This window comes from Mixophyes fleayi, chromosome 2 (assembly GCF_038048845.1).
Source record: "Mixophyes fleayi isolate aMixFle1 chromosome 2, aMixFle1.hap1, whole genome shotgun sequence".
Lineage (NCBI taxonomy): Eukaryota > Metazoa > Chordata > Amphibia > Anura > Limnodynastidae > Mixophyes > Mixophyes fleayi.
The window spans coordinates 335,201,576-335,226,882 of record NC_134403.1 but is presented as its reverse complement, the minus strand read 5'-3'; the positions used below and the strand labels follow the sequence as shown (position 1 = coordinate 335,226,882).

Sequence of the window (25,307 nt, the reverse complement as noted above, 5' to 3'; positions counted from 1 at the left end):
CAGGCTTAATAGACTCACACACATACCTTGGGGAAATTTATTTAGCAGTTTGAAAAGCCAACATATTACATGTAGCTTTCATCTCAAAACCGCAAGATATACTATCCTGCACTTTGAAGGCTGAAAACTCAAACTATATGTGATGTGTGGCAATCTACAATGTTCAACATGAGTTACTGTAAACTGCTGGTGTTTTTAATCAATCGCAAGGTTTCAGCACATAAACAAAATAGCTATTTCAAACATGCCACTTTTTTTTTGTCATCTTGATATTAGCTTTCAAAACACGCAGGATTTTGACATCAGAATCTTTTTTAAAACCTGGACACTTTCTGAATTCCTATGACAGGGGTCTGAGGACATAAAGAGAGTAGGAGATTAAGGTTTATAAGTAGGCTATATCAGTGTTTCTCAAACCCAGTCCTCAGAACTCCTAACAGTGCAGGTTTTCCAGGTGACAGCAGAAATAATTAGGATTACTTGTGGATCTGTTACAATGTGTCAGTCAGTAATGAATACACCTGTGCTAAAGCAAGATCTGAAAAACAAGCACTGTTAGAGCACCAGGTTTAAGTAACACTGGGCTATATAGTTAATTGATAAATTGTAATTTGTGAAGTTGTATTGTGCTATTGTGTAGTATTGTACTTTATTGGTGTGTCTTTATTACTGTTTATTTTGTTTACAGTCCTGTCATTGATTTATGTGTGTGTCATTTTGGTGTTATTGTTAGTGTAGTTTGTTTGTCTATTTTTTCTGTGTTACTTGTGTAGTTTCTTGGAGAGGCTATGGAAAGAAGGAGGGAGCTAGTAAAGGAGGAAGAAGTGGCTCAGGAGGTTGAAGTGGATAATGGGGGTGTGGTGAGCAGGAAGAAAACTAAGACTGGCCGAAACATACGCTTCTCCCATGAGGAGAACTATGTATTAATTCACAATATAATCCCATGTTATGAGCAGATCCTGGGCAGCCAGGCTGCAAAAACCAGCATTAGGAGAAAGAAAATGCTGTGGAATGGGATATGCAGTGCAGTGAATGCTGTTGGGCCACTCAGGAGAACAGTGCAACACTGTAGGAAGCGCTACTCTGACATTAAACGCCATCTGAAGGCGAAACTGTCAAATGAACGCAAGGAGGCAGCAGGCATCAGCGGTGGCCCTCCATTGGTCCTGAAATACACCTCCTATGAGCAAGAACTGCAGGCTATCCTCTATGTACAAAGTATAACAGAAATATATGTACATGATACTGACAGGCCTGGTGAGTATCTGTTTTATTTTATTGGTTGTATTTTGCAAAGTATATTTCATATCAAGCTATTTGTGTACACATCAATGTAAACAGGCTATAAAATGCCATATGTTTGACATGTTTTGACTTCACACAATAAACGTAGAAAACAATTTTCAAAAATGAATGTTGTTGTTGTCACATGCTTCAATCACCAGGTCCATCACGCAGACTTGTCCTTATACCAGCAGGTCTTCCCAGCACACATGAGGAGGTCCCAGGTGAGTACACCTTTATTCAATATTTTATTTTAAAAGATATTTCAAAATTACCAATAGTCCTTAAAACATTAACATTATATATATATATAGGAACTTCAACCCAACCACGCAACATTACTGTCCCACAGGACACTGTCTACAAGATGATGGATGCCCCTTCTGAGGCAGAAGAAAACACAATTACTGCATTAAATGTGGTGGATAATGAATCAGCCCTACCTGTGCCTGCTGACCCCCCTCAAACTCACCAGCCTCAGCCTGAGATGTCACCGGCAGGTGGCACAGATCACCACACAGATATCAGTTCAGCACTGGTGGACTTCCATCGTGCTCAAAGGGATTTTATGAATAGCCAATGTCACCAAATGCGCCTGATCCACCAGGAACTGAGGAGGGCAAACCGCTGCAGGAGCAGAAGCACACATGCAATAGAGCGTATTGCGACTGCGATGGAGAGAATTGATAGAAACCTTGTTGCAATAAATAGCACAGTGGGTGAGTTTAATGCCAACTGTATAACAGGAATATCACAATTGCACCACGACCTGGTGGCAAAACTTCCTGCCACATTCAGTGCAAGTAGCGTTGCCAACACTCCCTCAACTTCAGTGGAATCCGCCCAGCAAAGAAGAAGTCCACGCCTCAGATGTGGGCAAGACAGAAAAATCAGCAAAAAATAAAATGTTATTTGGCATTACTATTATTGTCCCCATTTCTATAACTGAGGCCTCATAAATTGTATGGTTTGTATATCTGCCATTTCAGAAAATTGTGACGTCTGTTTAAAAACCAGCAGTTTTATGTGTGGTTTGTCTTTGAAAAAACTCTCAGTTTACAAACTGCTCGTAAAGCCACCAAAAACCATGCAGTTTTACAAAACTTTGATAAAAACTGTAAACTGATAGGGACTGATGCAAAGTTATTTGCAAAAGTACACTTCAAAACTGTACATGCAAAAATAGTATATTTCCGGCCATATGTAGAACTGTACACATCTCAATATGCATCGGGCTCTGCATCAGCAACAAATGCGCCTAGCTTACACCAAGACCTCATCATCAGCATGTAGCTGCACCTGCCCTATAGAGGGTGCACAGATATGCCTCCTAACAGGCATATATGTGTGTTTCTGCAGGTCTGAGCCTTTCTGTGAAAATGTCCTTACTGTATTTAGACTTCTCTATCTTTCCCCCATCCACATCTTCTGGCGTAACTTATCGCGAGTGCCGGATACGCGCAAACCTGCATTGGTGCATATGAGTGCACTATTAGTAGTATTATTATTATTATTATTATTATCATTATCATGACTTGTAAGGCACCACAGTGCTCCTCAGTGTTGTACAGTAGGGAAAACAGGACATACATAAAACAAGGACATACAAGGTAGACAAAATAAACGCAGACATGAAAACAAAGGGTATGGAGGTCCCTGCTCAGGAGAAAGTGGAAGAAGGCTCAACTGAATCAAGAGGAGCGCGATTGAGTGAAATCAGGATAGTTGCGACGGTGCATTAGTGTGAGTAGTGTCATATGGGTAGTATCATGCGTTCTCTTTGCCCTGTGTCAATTTGTGCAGTTTGCGCTACGCAAACTGGCGTAAGTTTAACTTGGCATCAGACCAGTAATGAATACACTGTACTCTCTATATACACACACACATGGTAAACACACAGTACTGAGGTACACTGTAAAGCTGTGCTCATTGCACACAAACACTGTTCACTTTTTTTATATTTTAGCAGTTAAAAAAACTTTTTGACCTTCACAACGTGATTATTAGAAATGTCATTTTTGTGGTACCTTGTTCCCCCATGTGTATGTCCATCATTGGGCCAATAGCATTATCCCATCTATCTAATATAATTATTTCAATTTGGATTGCTTGTTGAAATGAAACTATTTTCATATTAGAAACATCAAAAGTTAGAAAAAATTATAATACTGAGTCCTTGGTTAGGATGGGAGCCCCAATGACTCAATTTGCTGTGAATCTCGTCCTTTTGGCCCAGCCCCGTGCCAAAATGTCACTTTGTCGTAGGGGTGGAGCCCAAAATGACGCATTTTGCCGCGACCTGCCTCCTCAAGTATGGTCTATATTTGCCCGCCTCCACAGATAAAAATGTATATAGCATTAATAAATCAGTCAATCAGTTTCAAAAGATTTGGCAGTTGTGACATAAGCCAAATCATTAGAAGATAGCACATTCCTATCCCTTAATATACACACAAAATGGACAGAAGTATAATTTTTAAAGTATATTGGGGAGAGGGGAGGTGTTTAGCACCAGAAAAAGCACAATGTCCTAGATTGCAATAGAATGTTTATATTCTCAAATCTAATATCTCTATCAGGCTAGTAATTGATTTGAGTTTATACGCTAGCACTGACAGCTCTGCACTCATCTAGCTGTTTGGTGCCTACAGAATGTGACATTTCAATGCTACAGATCTCTCCACTTCAACCTGGAGGCTGCTCGGTATATTCCTATGACTGCCTGGTGAGTTCATGGCTTTCTGTGGTTGTTAATATCTCATTGAGTCGAAGTCAAGAAGAGTGATGAGTAGGATGAGGCACATACTGAAGGTACTCGACAGCGGATCAAGACAAGGGACTACCACTGATGTCTGCCAGCCAGTCAACAACAGTAAGCCTAGGACACAAAAATGGGCACTGTGAAGGTGGGGGTGCATTGTAAGTAGGGATGTGCACCGGCGACTTTTGAGGTCTCGTGTTTTGTGTTTTGGATCCGGATTTTCGCGATGTTTTGGGTTCGGATTTGTTTCGCAAAACACCTGCCGAAAGGTTTTGGTTCGGATTTAAGGTTTTGGATTCGGATTTTTTTTGAAAAAAAATTAAAAAGTGTAAAAATCAAGTTTTTGGGCTTATTTTCACTCCTACACTATTATTAACCTCAATAACATTCAATAACAATCATTTCCACTAATTTAAAGGCTATTCTGAACACCTAACACCTCACAATTTTTTATTTTTTTTAGTACAAAACGTTGCAACGAGGTATCTTTCTGGACTGCGTAGAGGAGTGTTCCCCACAATTTAATTAAAAACCCATCAACTGGTCTGAATTACACCCAAAAATAGTATCTGCACTGCGTAGAGTAGTGGGCACTGGGCACCACAATAAAATATATAGAAAACCTTCAACAGGTCTGCATTACACCCAAAAATAGTATCTGGACTGCGTAGAGGACTGGCCACTGGCCACCACAATATAATATATAGAAAACCTTCAACAGGTCTGCATTACACCCAAAAATAGTATCTGGACTGCGTAGAGGACTGGCCACTGGTCACCACAATATAATATATAGAAAACCTTCAACAGGTCTGCATTACACCCAAAAATAGTATCTGGACTGCGTAGAGGACTGGCCACTGGCCACCACAATATAATATATAGAAAACCTTCAACAGGTCTGCATTACACCCAAAAATAGTATCTGGACTGCGTAGAGGACTGGCCACTGGCCACCACAATAAAAAATATAGAGAAAACCTTCAACAGGTCTGAAATACACCCAAAAATAGTATCTGGACTGCGTAGAGTAGTGGGCATTGGGCACCACAATAAAAAATATAGAGAAAACCTTCAACAGGTCTGAATTACACCCAAAAATAGTATCTGGACTGCGTAGAGTAGTGGGCACTGGGCACCACAATAAAATATAGAGAAAACCTTCAACAGGTCTGAATTACACCCAAAAATAGTATCTGCACTGCATAGAGGACTGGCCACTGGCCACCACAATAAAATATATAGAAAACCTTCAACAGGTCTGAATTACACCCAAAAATAGTATCTGGACTGCGTAGAGTAGTAGGCACCACAATAAAATATATAGAAAACCTTCAACAGGTCTGAATTACCCCCAAAAATAGTATCTGCACTGCGTAGAGTAGTGGGCACTGGCCACCACAATAAAATATATAGAAAACCTTCAACAGGTCTGCATTACACCCAAAAATAGTATCTGCACTGCGTAGAGGACTGGCCACTGGCCACCACAATATAATATATAGAAAACCTTCAACAGGTCTGCATTACACTGCACATACGGCTGCTCCTCCATCCTCCATCATATACATGTTGGAGTTTCAGCGTGTCAAAACCTCTTGTTTTTGATAATGTCAGTGCATTTTGAATATTTTTCAATTTGCCCCACAACACTGAATGTACTTTATCTATGATCCGCATCTATCTTTCTTGACTGCGTAGTGTGGTGGCCCCGGTACACAATTTGGTACCGAGGCCACAATATAATAAAAAACCCTCCACGGGTCAGAATTCCACCAAAAAAGGGTATGGACTGCGTAGTGTGGTGTGCCCGGAACACAATTTTTTACAGCGCCAACAATATAATTAAAAAATTGGGCATCAACTGTCACCGTTGTTTAATATCTGATACACCTAAATATGGACTGCACAGTGGAGTGGCCCCGGTAGTAAACATTGTGAGGAAGCAACCTCCTTCGCCGCTCACTGACCAGGTTACCCGCTGCACTAAAAACTCTTTCTGAGTACACACTGGAGGGGGGACAGCTCAGGTAAAATAGAGCCAGTTTGTACAGGGGCTTCCAAACTGGCTTTTTTTCCTGCCAGTAACAATATGGACTGTCTGACATGTCTACTTGGATGGTGTCAGCAAAGTAATCCTCCACCATTTTTTCAATTGTGACAGCATCCAATGCAGCGACAGTAGACATGTCTGCAATGGTTGGCAGGTCCTTCAGTCCGGACCAGATGTTATCAGCATCCCCGCCAGCGCCTCTTTTAGGAAAACTGAGCTTTTTCCTCGCAGCCATAGATGTGGAAGAAAATGAGGGTTTCCTATGTCGTAGGTGGCTGTGTAGGCTTGAATGGCCTTTTGATGCTCCTCCATCCGCTGCAGCATATAGAGGATGGAGTTCTAGCACGTCACTACCTCTTGTTAATTTAGATTGCAAGACTTCTAAATACTTTGAAGATAAAAAAAAGCAGGCTGCACAAACTGTGGAGCTAGAAAGTTAAATTAAATAGACCACTTTTTTTTGGTGGCTAGTATCTATGCCCCCCCCCCCCCCCCGCCCTACACTTGTAGTTGAATATAAGAAAAGCAGCCTGCATAGACTGTAGAACTAGAAATTCAAATATACAAAGAAATGGACAAAGGCAGTTTGGTATCTGTCTGCATCAGATCCCCTCTCCACTAGGAGTAAAATAGAAAACTATTCAGCCGTTATATAATCTAGAATATAAATAGAAATTGAGAAAGGCAATTTGGTATCTGTCTGCATCATAATCATCAACATCCTCCTCACCCCCAGCTACATCAATATCCTCCTCCCGGTGTACAACATTCACACCTTCATTAGCCAAATCTGTAACTGGACTGTGGGTGATCCTTCCAGCATATGCAGAGGGCGTGCTGCAAATGGTGGAAGGAGTCACCTCTTCCCAAACAGTGATGGGAAGGTCAGGCTTCGCAACCACCAACAGCCTTGGACTCGCCTTGGGGATTTGTGATAATTTCTCTTTAGAAGGCCGAGTTGTTTGCTGTTTTGTTGCTGACACCATAACTCTCTTCAATTTTTTGTAGGGGGGGGGAGGAGGAGGAGGGCTAAGATCCTTGGGTGAAGCTGAACCACTAGTCATGAACACGGGCCAGGGCCTAAGCCGTTCCTTGCCACTCCGTGTCGTAAATTGCATATTGGCAACTTTACGTTTCTCCACAGATGATTTTAAGTTTCTCTTTTTGCTACTTTTACTTAACTTGGGCTTTTTGGATTTTACATGCCCTGTACTAGGAGATTGGGCATCGGGCTTGGAAGACGACGTTGATGGCATTTCATCGTCTATGTCATGACTAGTGGCAGCAGCTTCAGCATTAGGAGGAAGTGGGTCTTGATCTTTCCCTACTTTATCCTCCAAATTTTTGGTCTCCATTATATGTAGCACAAGATACTGCAGAATGTGTGAACTTGGTAATATTGCAGTACCAATGGACTTATACTGCTGGATTGGTTTTGCAAATTTGGTTATAATTATTTTTTTTTTATAACTTTTTTTTAAAAACTTGGGAATAATGGGTAAATAACTATGCCCTTAGAAGCACAGAGCACAGGACACAGCACCACTGGACTGAACAGGACACAGCACAGGACCCAGCAGCACCACTGAACTCAGCAGGACAGAGCACAGGACACAGCACCACTGGACTGATACTGCAGAATGTGTGAACTTTGTAATATTGCAGTACCACTGGATTTTTGCTGCTGAATGTGTGAACTTGGTAATATTGCAGTACCAATGTGCTTATACTGCAGGATTGGTTGTGCAAATTTTTTTGTAATTAAAAAAAAATTAAATTAGTTTTTTGTATTTTTTTTAATAACTTTTTTTTATTTTTTTAAACACTTGGGAATAATGGGGCAATAACTATGCCCTTAGAAGCACAGAGCACAGGACACAGCACCACTGGACTGAACAGGACACAGCACAGGACCCAGCAGCACCACTGAACTCAGAAGGACAGAGCACAGGACACAGCACCACTGGACTGAGCACAGCACAGCACAGCACAGGATATAGCAGGGCAGAGGACCACCTAAAACAACCTCCCTCTACCCTGATCAACGCCTGAGTGAAGATGGCGGCGGCCAGCGGGAAATTTATAGAATCCGAGTATCGCGAGATCCGACAACGGGATTATGACTCGGAGCCTCGCTTTCAGTTTTGCAATTGGCAGGAATACCCGGATCTGTCTCGGATCCGGCTCGGATCGGCAAGGTTCGGGTGGGCTCGGATTTCAGATATCCGAGCCCGCTCATCCCTAATTGTAAGGATGGGGCAGAGGGACATAAATTGAAAAACAGAGTAAAGATCATTTACAAAGTACAAAATTGCTACTCTGCCGCATACATATAGCGCTTGACCTGCTGTGCACCTTGATTTTCGCAGTGATATCTACATTTCCACTGGGTTGTATAGGTTTGCGGAACAAGATGGGGCATTTTCAGAAGGAGCAGCAGTTTGCACAGGTGAATGGGAGGAATAAGACAAAGTGAATGAGTTCCTAACAAAGTATGGAGTATTTATACTTCTGCCCCATGATTTGTAGAGCAGTGCAATAATGAGATTTAGTGCTCCTTCCTTAAAATCATAGCCTACGGATTCTTCCCCTTCTTCTTTTTCTTACCCCACCCATCTCCCTTCCCACTCCCTTTTACCCCCTTCATAAATTTAATTTGCACCTCCATCACACCAACACCCTTTCAGCTAAATGACATTCTTGGTACCAACACTGGTTCAGTCTCAAAATGGTCTTAACTTAACTGTTATAGTTATTGTCCTCTGTTGTATTGTGATCTACGGACCACTGTGTTTGCACTTACCGTGTGTACATTGTATATAACTAAAATAAAGAGACTAATGGTAGGTGTGACACACCCAGTTATACATGTACCTGGTTTGAAGGTTAAGATTACTTACCAGTGGCAAAATATTACATACATTAAGAAAGTGATTATTTCCAGACCCTTCTGGTCACCATGACTATGATTATAAATTCAAAAATTATTAATTGCACTCACACTTACATAGGCTTTAATGAAAGGGGATTGAATGCATAGATTTATCCACAGTCACCAGAAATAAAGCTGCTTAATTTTCCTTGGTAACCTTATTTGACCAGCATCAATACTGCTAGGTAATAGATCATAACAGAATATGTTTCTGCAAATTATTACATATTCTCCTTGTAAGAAATAAAGCCATTTATATGTAAATTTAGTTCTTTAGAAGACACTTAAACAGTATCCTTGACGTCAAATCTTTGCACTGTGATGGTCCTTTTCCCGATCTCACACTCTGGTAAATGTAATTAAAGTTAAATATTTCATTTGGAGATAGGAAATTATAGCAGGTTCGGTTGTCATTATATTCTAACAAGTTCGGACATTTTGATGTCTCACCCCAAATAATTGTATTGCACCATATGTACAAGACAGAACAGGCATATACACTGTGTGATATAAAGATATACGTGTTGATGCAAAATAAACAGTAAGTGTACTGGCCTTGTATGTTCAGCTTAATGTATGAGAGTTAACCAGTTTCTCCAGTAATCATGTGTTATTGGAAATTACACTCAGAGCTCTGAAATAGAGTTGGATGTAATATGGGTTATTGGGTAAGTCTAATGTAAGTTCCAGTGTATTTATTGAAAATACTGCTTATCATTAGAGATGCTCGGGCTCGGTTTTCTGAAAACCGGGCCCACCCGAACTTAGGGGATCCGAGTAGGCTCGTGAGCTGGCTCGGTACTTTCGCGCGTCCTCGAATCTGAATCTAGGCAAAACGTCATTGTTGCGTTGTCGGATCTCGCAGGGTTTGGATTCCATAAGTACCTCCCTCCCCAGGAGATCCAGTGCCATTGCTCACACAGAAACAGGAGGGGTTGCAGTGTTCTTGTCACTCTCCATTCTCCAGTGACATTGCTCAGTGCCATTGCTCACACAGAAACAGGAGGGGTTGCAGTGTTCTTGTCACTTGACAAAAATTGACTGGAAGTGACTGGAAATTAAAGTTATTGAGGCTAATAATAATGTAGGAACAAATAAAGAGCCAAATTATGTGATTTTAGAAAAAAATAGGGATTTTAGGAAAAAAATATGGATCCAAAACCAAAACACACAAGGGCAAATTTGACAAAACAAAAACAGGAAGTTAATCCAGATCCAAAACCAAAAGACGGGGGTCTACTTATCATAAGATGGTATATACACTGAACATAATGTATAGTATGGTACCTAAATTGTTAACCAATTGTTGTAATGCACTGTTATCTTAAACATCAGTGTCAGCCAAAGTCCCAGTTCTGTTGCTGATTCAAACTGCAGATGATAATTGTGGAAGTATGGTCAGTGTCTATCAGAAAGCTAGATTGCTGGTTGTACTGTCAGAATGGTGTCCACAACTGTCTGCTGAGCATACCTCTGCATGGTATGAGGGGTTTATACTTACCTTATAGGTGTAGTCAGAGCCGTAACTTAGAATTCTAGCGCCTGGGGCGAGAAAGACAAATGCCGCCCCCATAGCCCTCAATTTTAACCAAATTAACCTAAAATATTCCTAAACTGCGCCCCCTTCAGTGTTGCGCACTGGGCGGTCGCCCCTATTGCACAGCCCTAGTTACGGCCATGGGTGTAGTAGTCGTGTATTGGGGCAGATAGTAATCATCCTCTGATGTAGACAGCCATGGCAGGATTCAGGATTTCTTCTCCCATGTGGTTCGCAGTGTTCTCTCCCATGCATGCACGCATTAATGGCTTGGGGAAAAAATGTTGCTAAACATGGGGAAGTATTATCATCATCACCATTTATTTATATAGCGCCACTAATTCCACAGCACTGTACAGAGAACTCACTCACCCCAGTCCCTGCCCTATTGGGGCTTACAGTCTAAATTCCATAACATACACACACAGACTAGGGTCAATTTGTTAGCAGCCAAATAACCTGGAGGAAACCCACGCAAACACACAAACTCCACACAGATAAGGCTGTGGTCGGTAATTGAACTCATGACCCCAGTGTTGTAAGGCAGGAGTGCTAACCATTTAGCCACTGTGCTGCTCATGTTTCAAAAGATACTTTATTACATATTCAAGTTTCAACTTAAAACTTTAATATTAACTTTATTACATAGTCAAGGTGCAGATAAAATTAAGCTTTTTTTAAGGGTTTTTGTTTTGCTAGTGCTGCAGACAAGCGGGTGTTATGCTCTAGTGAAGGAGTTTAATATAGGCTCTGATGCATTTCGTTCTTGGCCAGAATTTTTCAAGGACTCAATCGATAATATCCTACCTGCTGTTTTATAATTCTGGGCTGATTGGATTAGGTTTACAGGACATTGTTTCACACCCATTTTGATTTGTGGTTGTCCCATATTAGGGGTTGCGAGTGATTGATTCACATTGACAGCTGGCTAACTGTCTAAAATGTAATTGCTATGTATTTTGGATCTTTTTGTCTTTACATTACAGTTAACATGTATTGCTGTGTTGCTGCTCCTGGCTGCTGTAGAATAGCTCTTACTTTAATAATGCTAGTAGTAACAATTTTTATCATGATCATAAACAAGCCATGTAACTGAAAATGTGGCGTCATCTTTTCATGGCAGACGCTGCTGCCAACCTATCGCTTTTGACTGTTGCACATTGTAAACCGAATGTTATCGTGGGGTCATTTGTAATAATGGTTAGAAGTCCCATATTACCTTTTGTGATATAGTAACAGGTACAGTTTAAATCCATTGTTAAGTCCTTTAATTGATAGTAATTGGTGCTGATTAGTATTTACTAGCATTATCCAAGCAGTTTTCCTTGTCTATAGTCACCAGCAGTGAGTGGAGGACCTTATCTATGGTCGCCAGCAGTGAGTGGAGAACATTTTCTATGGTCACCAGCAGTGAGTGGAGAACCTTGTCTATGGTCACCAGCAGTGAATGGAGAACCTTGTTTATGGTCACCAGCAGTGAGTGGAGGACCTTATCTATGGTCGCCAGCAATGAGTGGAGAACCTTGTCTATGGTCGCCAGCAGTGAGTGGAGAACCTTGTCTATGGTCACCAGCAGTGAGTGGAGGACCTTATCTATGGTCGCCAGCAATGAGTGGAGAACCTTGTCTATGGTCGCCAGCAGTGAGTGGAGAACCTTGTCTATGGTCGCCAGCAGTGAGTGGAGGACCTTATCTATGGTCGCCAGCAGTGAGTGGAGAACCTTGTCTATGGTCACCAGCAGTGAGTGGAGAACCATGTCTATGGTCACCAGCAGTGAGTGGAGAACCTTGTCTATGGTCGCCAGCAGTGAGTGGAGAACATTTTCTATGGTCACCAGCAGTGAGTGGAGAACCTTGTCTATGGTCACCAGCAGTGAGTGGAGAACCTTGTCTATGGTCACCAGCAGTGAGTGGAGAACCTTGTCTATGGTCACCAGCAGTGAGTGGAGGACCTTATCTATGGTCGCCAGCAGTGAGTGGAGAACATTTTCTATGGTCACCAGCAGTGAGTGGAGAACCTTGTCTATGGTCACCAGCAGTGAATGGAGAACCTTGTCTATGGTCACCAGCAGTGAGTGGAGGACCTTATCTATGGTCGCCAGCAATGAGTGGAGAACCTTGTCTATGGTCGCCAGCAGTGAGTGGAGAACCTTGTCTATGGTCACCAGCAGTGAGTGGAGGACTGGCTACTGTAGATTAGGTGCAATAAATGACAGATTTAAACAGTTGTAGATTACTATTGTTTTTATTGGGTTATATAAAACCTGCATTGTTGGACATGAGCTCCCAGGTGGCGATGATATGACTGTCCGAGTTTCTACACCATTGGGAGGTGCAAGAAATTATGTCTACACCTGTCACCTGGCTACACTTACTGGCTAGCAATGGTCAACAAATTACATGTTGTGCCTACTGGAAGACCAACATGCAGATAAGGAAGAGCACTTTCCTCAATCAGGGATTTGTTATCATCAATGTCCAGAAAAGTGTTGTACGTCCGGTAATCATTGGAATGAACATTCTTCAAAATTGTCCAGAAGAGTTATTAGAAGCCTTCAAGAGTAAATCTAAGGCAATGGTGTGGCCAACGAAACTACAACATTAACGCAAAAGCTACGACCTTAGAAAATAGAGTGTGGGGAAAAAAGACCCATCTCCAACTGGATGATATGTGGGAAGCCGTTCCTTATGAAGTAATCAGTATTTCTACTCCAGATGTCCACACATATCGAATCTGGCGAGAGGTTGTCCGGAAGCTGAGTGTCGTGCCTAGAGATCAGATCAAGTTGTGAACTGCTGCAATTCCGAAACCACTGGCAGAAAATTCAACCACAGCAAAAGGATGGGGACCCCTGGGACGCAATCCATTTAATGACCCAGTTGACATTGATCACTTTCATGTGTGGGCCGATTGCTGTGAAGCAGACAATAGAACAGCTCCAGGGTCAGTAATATATGTGGAGGCCGAGGTAGACACCACCAATGCCCCTACTCCTACCACCTTGAGAGTAATATAACCGAACTAGCCCTTAGACGGTCAGAAAGATGTAACAAGGGTGTATTACGTGCCCGTTATACAGAGTAAACTGTTATCTATTGTATCTGCCTTGGGTGTTGACGTTAATAAGTTATGCTACTGTTTCTACTATTTGAACTGACTTTGTTATGTGGACTTTTACTGCTCGATATTGCGTGAAGACAAACAAGATTCCAGTCGGGAGGCATGTGGTACCCAGAAACTGCGGGACACTAGGACCCTGTGGAGCAGGATGGTGTCCCAGGGTAATACAAGACAGGCACTAGGACTCAGTGAAAACCCTTAGCTGAGAGGCTAAAAAAGGTCATGCCTTGAGGGAGAGAAAAACCTGTGGAGAGTGAGGGATACAGTTATTCAGCATGGAAGAAGGGTAACAGAGAGAGGGCTGAGGAGCCTTGTGAAAAGAGGAGATAGAGGAAAACAGATAGAAAAATACAGCTAACAAATTAAAGTGAGGAGCAGAAGTGAACAAGGGTGGTGAGAGACAGTGTGAGAGAAATCTGAGACAGACAGATTAAAACGTGAGAGAGAAATAACATTGTAAAGAGAAATAGATAGAAAGAGATAACAGAAGAGGATGAGGCAGTGAATGAACAGGCAGTGAGATATATTTACTTGTTTGCAAGTGACAGTCACGTATTATGTATGAAACAAAGCAAACAGTTTCATATAGTTATCAGAATATATTATTTATTCCTCACAGTTTATATGAAGAAATGTGCTGAACATTTTCCTGAGAGTTATGTTTAATCACTAGAGCAGTGTCATGTGTGTCCAGGGAGACTCATCTCACAATCACAGTCACACAGAACCTCCATTTTAAGGGACATTCTCCATCTTGTGGTTGGCCTCCATATTGCCTATCAATGTTCATTTCCACAAACACAAATTATTGTTCATATAGAAAATAAAAGAGCAATTGTTTTATCAGATAAGCTGTTATGCAGAAATGTAAAAATGTGTTTAAATCCTCTGTGCAATCTCCATAAACTGCTGCCAAAACACGGAAAGACAGTGAATATTGTGTTCAAACGTCTATAAAAATGTGTTTAATTTATTGCAAGAGAGGATTAAATAACTAAAGAATACCCCAGGAAACAGAAAAAAAACCTTTGCAATACTAAAATCACTTAGTGTGATACATATATCAGGAGCCAGTTCTAAAGAATAGAAGTTAATCTTGTCTCAAGCTGCGGAGTTTTACTTACCCACAAGCGCTAGGTAACTTAAAAATAAGGACAACTGTATATAAACAGGGTCTTATGGTTGATATTATCTATGCATTTACTTTGACGAAATGTCCGGGGATGCAGAGTTCCAGTAGAATAAAAGTGTTATATGTATTGTGAATGTGAATTTTTGTCAAATGTGAATGGTTTGAAAATGACATTATCTTGTTAAGAAATTGTTAAAAATATCTGTGAATTTTCCAACTTTATATCAGGGGCCCTCCTCTTGAGTAAAGTAAAGCTATCTTGGAAGATGCTATTGACATCTTTATTTTTGTGGATAATACTCCTTACCTCTCTGGTGTTAATAGAATGCAAAGAATCTAACCCGTGAAGAGAATCGCCTTGGCCTTATAAGGTGCAAAATCACCACCTTAAACCGCACAGCATCTTACGGGGTATTACTGCAGCAGGTAGTGAAAGCTGCAAAAACAGGTAGGAGAGAGCAGAACAGTCTCCTACTGTCTTGCTTCACACTGCACTGCTCGTGAACTGGGAGCCGCATGCTTCTATCAGTAGTTTATGTAGTATTTTCCGTATATTTGAAGGGAAGAAGTTGGAGAACTGCTTAGCACTTGCTAAATTGAAAGCCACACCATTTACATGCTGATCATATCCATTTTGGCGGCGTGAAAATCCCCCTCTAGAAATCCTGCGTTTGTCACTGCTCGTGTTCTCAGTTGTGATATTAGAATTAGTAGCATTTGGGAAGATCGTTTGCGGCAATTTTGTTTATTGTAGATGGTTGTATATAGAGATGAGCGGGCTCGGATATCTGAAATCCGAGCCCACCCGAACGTTGCCGATCCGAGCCGGATACGAGACAGATCCGGGTATTCCCACCAAATTGCAAAACTGAAACCGAGGCTCTGAGTCATAATCCCGCTGTCGGATCCTATAAATTCCCCGCTAGCCGCCGCCATCTTCACTCGGGCATTGATCAGGGTAGAGGGAGGTTGTGTTAGGTGGTCCTCTGTCCTGCTATATCTCGTGCTGTGCTGGGGAAATAACAATGAGCACAGCACAGCACGAAAAATTTAAAAAAAAAATAATTATAAAAAAAAAGAAATTAAAAAAAAATATCCAAAAACAATCCTGCAGTATAAGTCCATTGGTACTGCAATATTACAAAGTTCACTGATTCTGCAGAATAGACTGGGAATTAGTGGAAATGATTGTTATTGAATGTTATTGAGGTTAATAATAGCGTAGGAGTGAAAATAAACCAAAAAACTTGATTTTAACACTTTTTATGTTTTTTTCAAAATAAATCCGAATCCAAAACCTTAAATCCGAACCAAAACCTTTCGTCAGGTGTTTTGCGAAACAAATCCAAACCCAAAACCTCAAGCAAATCCGAATCCAAAACACAAAACACGAGACACCAAAAGTGGCCGGTGCACATCCCTAGTTGTATAGGGTAAAAAGGTAATCAATGTGTACTGTACTAGCTGTGATATTACTGCAGAGATTTTTACAGTTTATTTACAGATCTCCTGGAATTGTGTGCTAACAAAGTGGGCATAAGAGAGTGAAGAGCAGACAATTAGTGGCTAATGGTAGTAATACTAGTATATCAGTATATCTGTAAACTAATTAGGAGTGGACAAATGAACACCCCTCCAAAAAAAAAATATTTCTTGCTTTTTAAAATCCAGTATTTGAATCTGAAGGCTATTGTATGAGGGACAGTATCATATCTGTATTAGCAAGTGCTCAGAAAAACAGAGGAACAGTATCACTCACATCTGTACTAGTCAGCGGCCAAAAAACAGGGTGCTCTGCAGCAACCTTTTCTAAGGAACCCATTGTATTCATTTGAATGATATTGTGGAGCAGGGTTTGAAGAATTTCAATGTAACAGTTTCTCCTTTCCCTATTTCACTGGCCGATCACTTGGTGTTGTGGCAGCTACAAGTAGCTCAGGTTGTCAATCATGGATTGGTCTATAGATCAGGAGCATCCCTATTACTATACGATTATAACTATAATATTACTACTGCCAGTAGTAGTACTTTCTCAACCTCTAATAGTAAAAAGGTTATGTAGGAGGAAAGAGTAAGAAAGGGCGCTCCAAATACAAACAATAATTGTCAAACTCAAAGAAAACATCTGATCTTTATGTAAGTATTAACGGAAAAGTTACTGATGAATGTGGTGATTTGTCTAAAAAAAGGAAACTAGCTAACTTTCCATATACAACTCACAGTGGCAAAAAAAAGTCTCAGACCATGGCCACTTTGCTAGTTGTGGTACTGCTACTGCTGTTACACAGACTAGAATGCCAATTGCAAATGAGTACCCAACATGGTCATGCATCTACTGTAACTTCCCATGCACCACCTTCTTACAGAGTGTTTGCTTTTCATCTCCAAGACAGCCACATTATGCATGAAAAGAACCCAACCAACCAATTTTCAAATACAGACTGACTCGCCTTATGAAATCCATGATTCCCAAGAGGCATCTTTGCGTACTATGACAGCTGCTGCTGCGGGAGAAACTTCTATACAGAAGGGAACCAAGAAGAGTAAGCATAGTTTTAAACAACAATTGTCTGTGAAGCAAGCGTTTGCAAGAGGAATCAAGCATGACAGTCAGCATCTTGTTACGCTGCAGATACTAAAGCCATAACAGCTATGTTAGCATTGGTAGTGCATCCAATTTCCGCCATCAATTCATCAGGTTTTAGCAGATTAGTTGAGGTCATGTGTAAACAACACCAAATTCCATCTTGATTCCATTTCTTCCAAATAGCAATTCCCCAGCTGTATCGGGAGGTTAAGCACAATGAATTTCCGTCCCTAGAAAATGCCAGTGTACTGATTAACTACATATATGTGGACAAGCGAAACTGGTCAAGAAAATGACTACATGACAGTGACAGACCACTGCGTAGGTGCATTGCCTTAAGCAGCAGCAGCAGCAGCAACTGTAACATTATCATCCACAACCAGTTCATTCACAGGCAAGCTACTCTGTTGCTGGCTTTCCTAAGAAACATACTGATGTCAATCTGTTGAAAAAACTCAGGAATGTCATAGCAAAATTTCTTACCCCATTAAGACTCTTCGGGATTCTTGATTGTCAATAACAGAGTGAATATTGTGTATGCATTACAACTGGGTGAATTTCAACAACTTGATAGGTCAGTGCAGGGGATGCTATCTGTGAACCGTAAAATTTCTGGGCACTTTCAGCATTCAGCGACCACCTGTAGAACATTGCAAGAGCTACAGTAGAAATGTCATCTGCCATGCCACCAACTGAAGCAAGAGGTAGTGACAAGGTGGAATTCCACACTTTATATGCTTCATTGAATGTAGTAATAGCAACAAGCCATTAAGACCTAAGCATCAAGCCATGAGATAGGGAGAGGGGAGACCTGTTATCTTACTCCATCACACTGGAAAATCCTTTCGGCTTTATACAAGCTACTGAAACCATTTGAAATTGTAGCAAATTAAGTGACTTCAGGCACTGCCAGCCTGAATCAAGTCATACCCATAATCAAACTACTAGAAAAGCAGCTAGAGAAGCTGAAGGAGGAGATGAAAATAAATATTCTGCTAAGTATGTTGGCTCTGTAGATCAACTTCTTTATGTCCTATGCCAGGACCCAAGAGGTTTCAAAATCTTGAAATTGAGTCACTACATGTTGGCAACCACGCTTGATTCTAGGTTTAAGTCATATGTAATGTCTTTCTGTCCAACTGAAACAAATCTTCAGAGATACAAACAGTTTGTGAGAGCAAGTCGCACATGACACGTCTCCTCCTAAAAATACTACTGCCCGAAAAAAAATTGACCTTTTTTAAAAAATCACAATGATTATGAGTCAACACAATGCATCAATGTGAAAGATGATTATGATATCCAGTCAGGCATAAAGGAAATGTCCACATATATTGACACTTCTCAATTTTGTAAACCTTGTATTAATAGAATGGATTGCTTTAATTATAATGTACAAATTAGCATCTCAGACAGTCCCTTTGAATTCTGGGAGGAAAAAAAGGCAATTTGGAGCTCCTTGTTCAAACAAGTAACGGTGTCCATCTTCCAGTGTGTACTCTGAAAGAGTGTTTAACACAGACGGGAAAATTGTGAGCAATCGACGTGGGTGCTACTTCCCAAAAATATTGACAAACTACAAATTGTATGAGGAATACTGTTGTTACAGCCAGTTACAAACAGAATCTCTAATCCTGGATTCCAGTGGGATGAACTAATATTGTGTGATGTAGATATTGACATCAGTGATGAGGATGATAATAGAAACATAGAATTGGACAGCAGATAATAACCACTTGCCCTGTCTAATCTGCCCATTTCTTAACCTATGGTAACCCCAAACCCTGTTTAATCCTTAGTTCTTTGTAAGTATATCCTTATGTCTATTTCAAACATGTTTACATTGCTCTACTGTATTAGCCTCTACCACCTCTGATGGATGCATGTCCTCGTGTTCTGGCTGACCAGTCTCGTAATAAACTTAGAGAACTAGCGGTAGAGGTCTTTGCCTATAGCAGCCGCCTTTCCCATAGAGCTTGATGTGCTCATAGGTACTCGGATGCACCCAGGTCTTAACTCTATTGTAGTGCAAGTTTATTATCGAAACCGCAGCGGCAGAGCTGGCGGAAGCAATCCAGATGATAACGGATGGTTAGACGTAAGCCGAGGTCAGGGGTCCGGAGCAAGCAGAGAAGTCAAAGACAGGCCAATAGGTCAGGGCTGGCAGCAAGCACGGATATCCAAATAACAAGCAGAGGTCAGGGCAATCAGAGTTCAAGCAGAACCAAAACAAAGCCAAGGTCAAAACAGGAAATCTATCAGGAGTCAGCAACTCAGCACACAGCAGGTCAGCTATTCACAGAGAATTAAATGCTATAACCAGCAGGGAGGCTAAGCCCTCCCTGCCTTAAATACTGAAAGGGACTAATCACAAGGGAGAGGAGAGAGAGAGTAAATTACCCCCAGGAGTGGACTAATAAATTAACTAATTAGCCCCACAGGTGTTTAGGCTAGAGCGCACGCGCCCGACTGTCAGCATTGCTGGGACACGGCACTGACTTGAACAGCGTCCCGGCCCTTCCCTGACAACAGTCAGGACACAGGAACCAGAAGTGACGTCTCAGCTGTTGTCATGATAACAGCCGGGACGCAGGTAAGAATGAGCAGCGGCTCCCTGCCGCTCGTAACAACCACCTCTCTTAAGTGCATGTTCTTGTGTTCTAATATTTCTCTTCCTTTGAAGAATGTTTCCCTCCTGTACCTTGTTAAAACCCTTTATATATTTGAAAGTTAATATTATGCCCCCCTTTCCTTTCTTTGATCCAAGCTATACATATTACAATCTTTTGTCTTTCTGGGTAAGTTTTGTGTTGTAGGCCATGCACCATTTTAGTTGCCCTTCTTTGAACAGTCTCTAATGTATTTATATCCTTCTGGAGATATGGCCATCAGTACTGAACACAGTATTCTAGAAGAAGCCCTACCAATGACCTATGTAGTGGTATTATTACCTCTTTCTGCTACTAATTCCTCTCCCTATGCAACAAAGCATCTGACTTGCTTTTCTCATTGTTTTGTTACATTGCTTACCTGCCAAATGATAATGGTGATGACATTATCAACATTGAAGAAGATGACCAATGATAGCCTAAAGTCCATAGGTAAATTGGTAAATTCCCTTTCTATTCTACAGTTCAACGAGCAACAACCAAAATAACTACAGCCACAAAATTGGCATTCCCTATCGATGAACTGCTTGGGTTATTAATCTATGCATGTCCTTTTTTAATATATAATGTAAGGGTGGGTGGTTGTGAGAGCTAAAGGACAATTCCGTCTTGCATTATTATACATTATGGACTTTTCCCACCTTGGTTTATCTTCTTTTCTAAAATTACCTTTCTTACTGCTGCTGCTCTCCCTGTCTTCAGTGTGTCATACATGATGCCTAACGTTGAGAATAATAAACAAACCTTTTATTTTTCTCACAACATTTTACTTCTGGGGGAGCTTTTATTACTGCCACTGCTATCCCTCTCCAGGTCACTTGCTCTATAACATAGGGTATAAAATTTTCTCAAATCATTTCACTAGTGGAGTCGGCCCACCTTCGGCATCCTTTCTAATATTACTATCCTATCAGCCAGTGCGCTGATTGTAGGTTTTAAAGGATTTCTTTGGCCAATATGGATGGACATTGTGAGGTAGTCATTATAAAATACACTGTAAATGTATGTTAATGCTTTAAATACTAATGTAGGAAGAAAAGCAGTTCAAAGTTTCATGATTTTAAAAAAACAAATGAGGTTGGTTGAGGTTTGCCAAAAACACATTTCTAAAATAATTATATAAATAATATTATTACATTTTTTAAACATAGATAAGTGAATCCAATATGCAATCAGTGTATTTAAGTTTTCATTTTTTTTTAATTCTTGTCCCACCCCATAAAGGGGGCCCGATTATATCACTTAATCACCTTTTAGATGACAGTTTCATTGTTCCCTAAGGGAGTGCTGGGTCTCTGCTACAGCGATAACAGCACTCCAATACACTATAATAAAACTTGTCTCCTAAAGACATCTTTGATTAATAATGATTAGTAACTGATACCTCTTGATCTTTGCAACGCTACTACTTTTCATAGCCATAAATTGTACCATAATAAAACAAGTACAATATGCATCTTAGCATGTGTAAGTATTTAATTGTATTTATTTGCATTAACATTATTTTTATTAGTAAGACAATAAAGCACTTTTACATAAATTGATGTAGCAACACAGAAAAAGTTGCTGTCACGCAAAGTGTCACACTCCAAAGAACAAACCATATGTAACACAACAGCACTTATAGATCTTTATTACACACAATTAATATATTTAATGTGAAAATCTTATTGAGATGGTAATTTAACCAATCCAACGAGAAATAGAATACATATTAATAAATGACACTAAAAAAGATCAAATATAAGGTTTCATCTGCAGACATGCTACTTAATTAAAGTTGTGAATGCTTTTTCTATAATAGGTGTTGATATAACTATGTAGGTGTAATGCAGTAAGTTTACAACCAATCTTGTAAACCAGTGAAAATCCAAAAAAGGAGTAAATCTGTTGCTGTCAGGGATCTCTTTTAATATATGCGTATAACTTATGGCCATATGATTAATTGAGGAGGTGCTTACCTGGACTCTGGCGGTCTAAGGTTTACACAGCATTAATTCTCATTGAATAAAGCGGCTACTGCAGCTAGCAGCTCCCGGAGATCCTCTGTTTGCTATTGTAGACACTGCCTGCAGGAGCACTCGCTTTAACCAATTGTAATTGCTGGTATCGCACTGTAAATATTGCACACTGTTAGAGGAGTGAGAAGAACAAGTACAGAATGAAAGCACATTTACAGACAAATGTGAAACGGCTGTGCATCTATATTAGAAATTTGTTTCACTGGGGGGTTAGTGGAGATAATTATCTGAAGGGCAGCATCTCATTTAAGTACATAATTATATTGTCTTCCACTCAAATTATGTGGCAATATGAATCTATAAAATAAAAATATGTAGACAAACACCTCTGGCAAAAACAATCTCTCTCTCTGTTGGGTAACTTACTTTTAAACTAGCCCATTACAATGTAAATTAACAATAAAAAAAGACAAAAGTAAAATCAACAACAGAAAATAAATCTCAAGAAGAATAGTGAATACAAACAATTGAATTTGCAATGTAAAAAATAAAGGATACATAAATACAATACTCCAAGTGGTCTTTTATTAAGTCAGTAATTTTTGTGAGGTTATGCATGAAGATGTCTGTTTTGTATTCCATTTAGCCAAAGACCTACTCTTGTTTTTTACTAATTATATTAATGTCCCTCAGTCTCCTGTCTGCACGTTCTCTGTCAACCTTGTATGTCCTTGTTCTGCTTCTATAAATGATTTGTTGTTTGTATGATCTGTTGAACTGAGTATATTTTGAGAGGGAGTTTTGGGGCACCTTATAAATAAATGATTACAATCATGATGATGATGATGATGTTTGATAAGCTTCTCACAATAAAACAGCTTATGTGTGTGGCCTAGCAACAGATGATGGACCTGATATAAATTGGAGGTTGTATGATGTTAATAGGGCATTAGTATAACAGAAGAGGCAAAGAGTCAGATACATGATGTTAAATCTATTGCATATTGATCCAGCCAGATTTCAAAGGTAAAAAGTGATTTGTATGCTATGTCATCCAGTCACACAGCAATATTGGTTTGGGGTCAGAGAGGTTGTTGTCTTGTGTGAATTGAGTAAAGGGTGGTTATAGGGTAACCTAGTGAGGTTATGAGGGTGGTTGAGGAATATTATAAGCTTACCTGAAGATGTGGGTTTTCAGAGAATGCTTGAAGGTATGTAGACCAGAAGGAATGTCTTATTGTGCAATGGAGGGATTTCCACAGAGTGGGTGTGTCTCAAAAAAAGTCCTGTTAAAGGGAATTGGAGGATGTAACGAGAGTGGATGAGATATGCAGATCCTGCATAGAATGGAGGTATTGAGTTGGGAGATATTTTGAGACAAGTGAAGAAATGTATCTTGGTGCAGTTTTGTTGATGTCCTTGTATGTTAGTAGAATAATTTTATATTGGATTCTGTAAAAACAGGCAACGAATATAGAGACTGACTGAGTGACTGAGCAGAAGAAGAATGATTTGAAAAGAAAAATCAGTCTGGCCACTACGTGAATGATAGATTGTAAAGGTTTGAGTCTGTATATAGGAAGACCAGTAAGAAGAGATTTGCAATAATCAATAAGTGGGAGATTATGAGTGTATGAATTAAAGATTTTGCAGTGTCTTTTGTGAGATATGTGCGTATTCTGGAAAAGTTTTTTAGATGTATGTAACATGATTTAGATATAGAGTCGATGTGAGGAACAAAGGATAGTTGTGAGTCAAAGATCACACCAAGGCAGCGAGCTTGCGGTGTCGAATTTAGGGTCATGTTTTCAACAGAAATAGAAATGTCAGGTAGGTAACTTATGTTGATGGGTGGGAATATTATTAACTCTGGTTTTGAAAGATTAAGTTTGATTGGCAAAAGGACATTCAAGATAAAATGGCAGAAAGACAGTCAGTAATGTGGGACAAGTCAGATGGCGAGAGATCAGAAGAGGACAGATAAATTTGGGTATCATTCGTGTAGAGATGATACTGACATCCAAAGGAGGTTATTAGTTTTCCAAGAGACATTGTATAGATAGAAATGAGCAGAGAACCTAGTCCTGAGCCTTGTGGGACTCCCACTGATAAAGGAAGCGGAGCTGATTGCTTCTCAAGGAAGATGATACCATTTCTAGTCTGGTCTAATCAATGATGTCCTTGAAGAATGAAGCACGATCGTGGGCACTGATAGTAGTCGGAGGGTTTGGGGTGAAAGGGTTGAGAAGAGATTTAAATGTGTTAAACAGGCATTTGGGGTTTGAAGCCTGAGCATATATAAGAAATTGGTAGTATGTTTGTTTTGCAGTGTCCAGAGCATTTCGATAGGAGTAGTAGATAGCAGTATATGTGAAGAAACCATTAGAGGTATGAGATTTATACCAGTGATGTTCTGCTTTATGGGAAAGTTTTTGAAAGTTTTGTGTTACTATTGAGTGCCACGGTCGAACTCGATGTGAAATATGAATATTCGTTGAAGCCACTTCATCAAGGACTGTTGCCTGGTTATGGTGAAAATGAGGTACTGCCTTATCAGTGAAGGAGAATGTAGAAATTGGGGAGAGAAGGTGCTGGAGAGAGATGGAAAACTGTTAAAGAATAATAGAGTTAAGATTTCTACAGGTATGAGGAGACTTGGTAGAGTTTGACAGCAGGAAATCTGAAACTGAGCATATTCTTGAGAAAACAAGATCAAGACAATGGCCATCTCTATGAGAAGAGGATTTAACCCACTGAGAGAGGTCGAGGGAGGAAGTTAGAGAGAATAGTTTGGAAGTAGCATTGGAATGTGGATTAACAATGGAGATGTTGAAATCACCCATGATGATGGTGGGAATGTCAGAAGATAAGAAGTGAGGGAGCCATGCAGAGAAATCCTCAAAAAATTGTTGGTGTGTTCCAGGGGGGCAATAGATCACAGCAACATGCATAGAGAATGGATTAAAAATCCAAATAACGTGTACTTCAAAAGATGTGAAAGCAAATGATGGGACATTTGGTATAAATGTGAATGTGCACTGAGGGAAGTGAAGTAGTTCAACACCACCTCCTTTTCTGCTTCCCGGTCTGGAGGTGTGGGTGAAAAGAAGGTTACCATGTGAAAAGGCTAGAGGGGAGGCAGTGTCTGATTGTGTAAGCCATGTTTCGGGTTTTGCCAGAAGGTTGAGATCGTTTGAGAGGAAGAGGTCTTGTATGGAGGTATGTTTCTTACAAAGAGAACGTGCATTCCAAAGGGCACATTTAATGGACT

At 40.3% G+C, this 25,307-nt stretch overlaps 1 long non-coding RNA gene across 1 annotated transcript; it reads left to right on the top strand.

Moving 5' to 3' along the window:
- The first annotated feature begins 1,041 nt into the window (after positions 1-1,041).
- On the top strand, positions 1,042-2,124 carry LOC142140473 (uncharacterized). Its single transcript, XR_012688501.1, has 3 exons — positions 1,042-1,257; positions 1,446-1,508; positions 1,599-2,124. It is a non-coding gene; the product is annotated as an uncharacterized LOC142140473 (long non-coding RNA).
- The last annotated feature ends 23,183 nt before the right edge of the window (positions 2,125-25,307 follow it).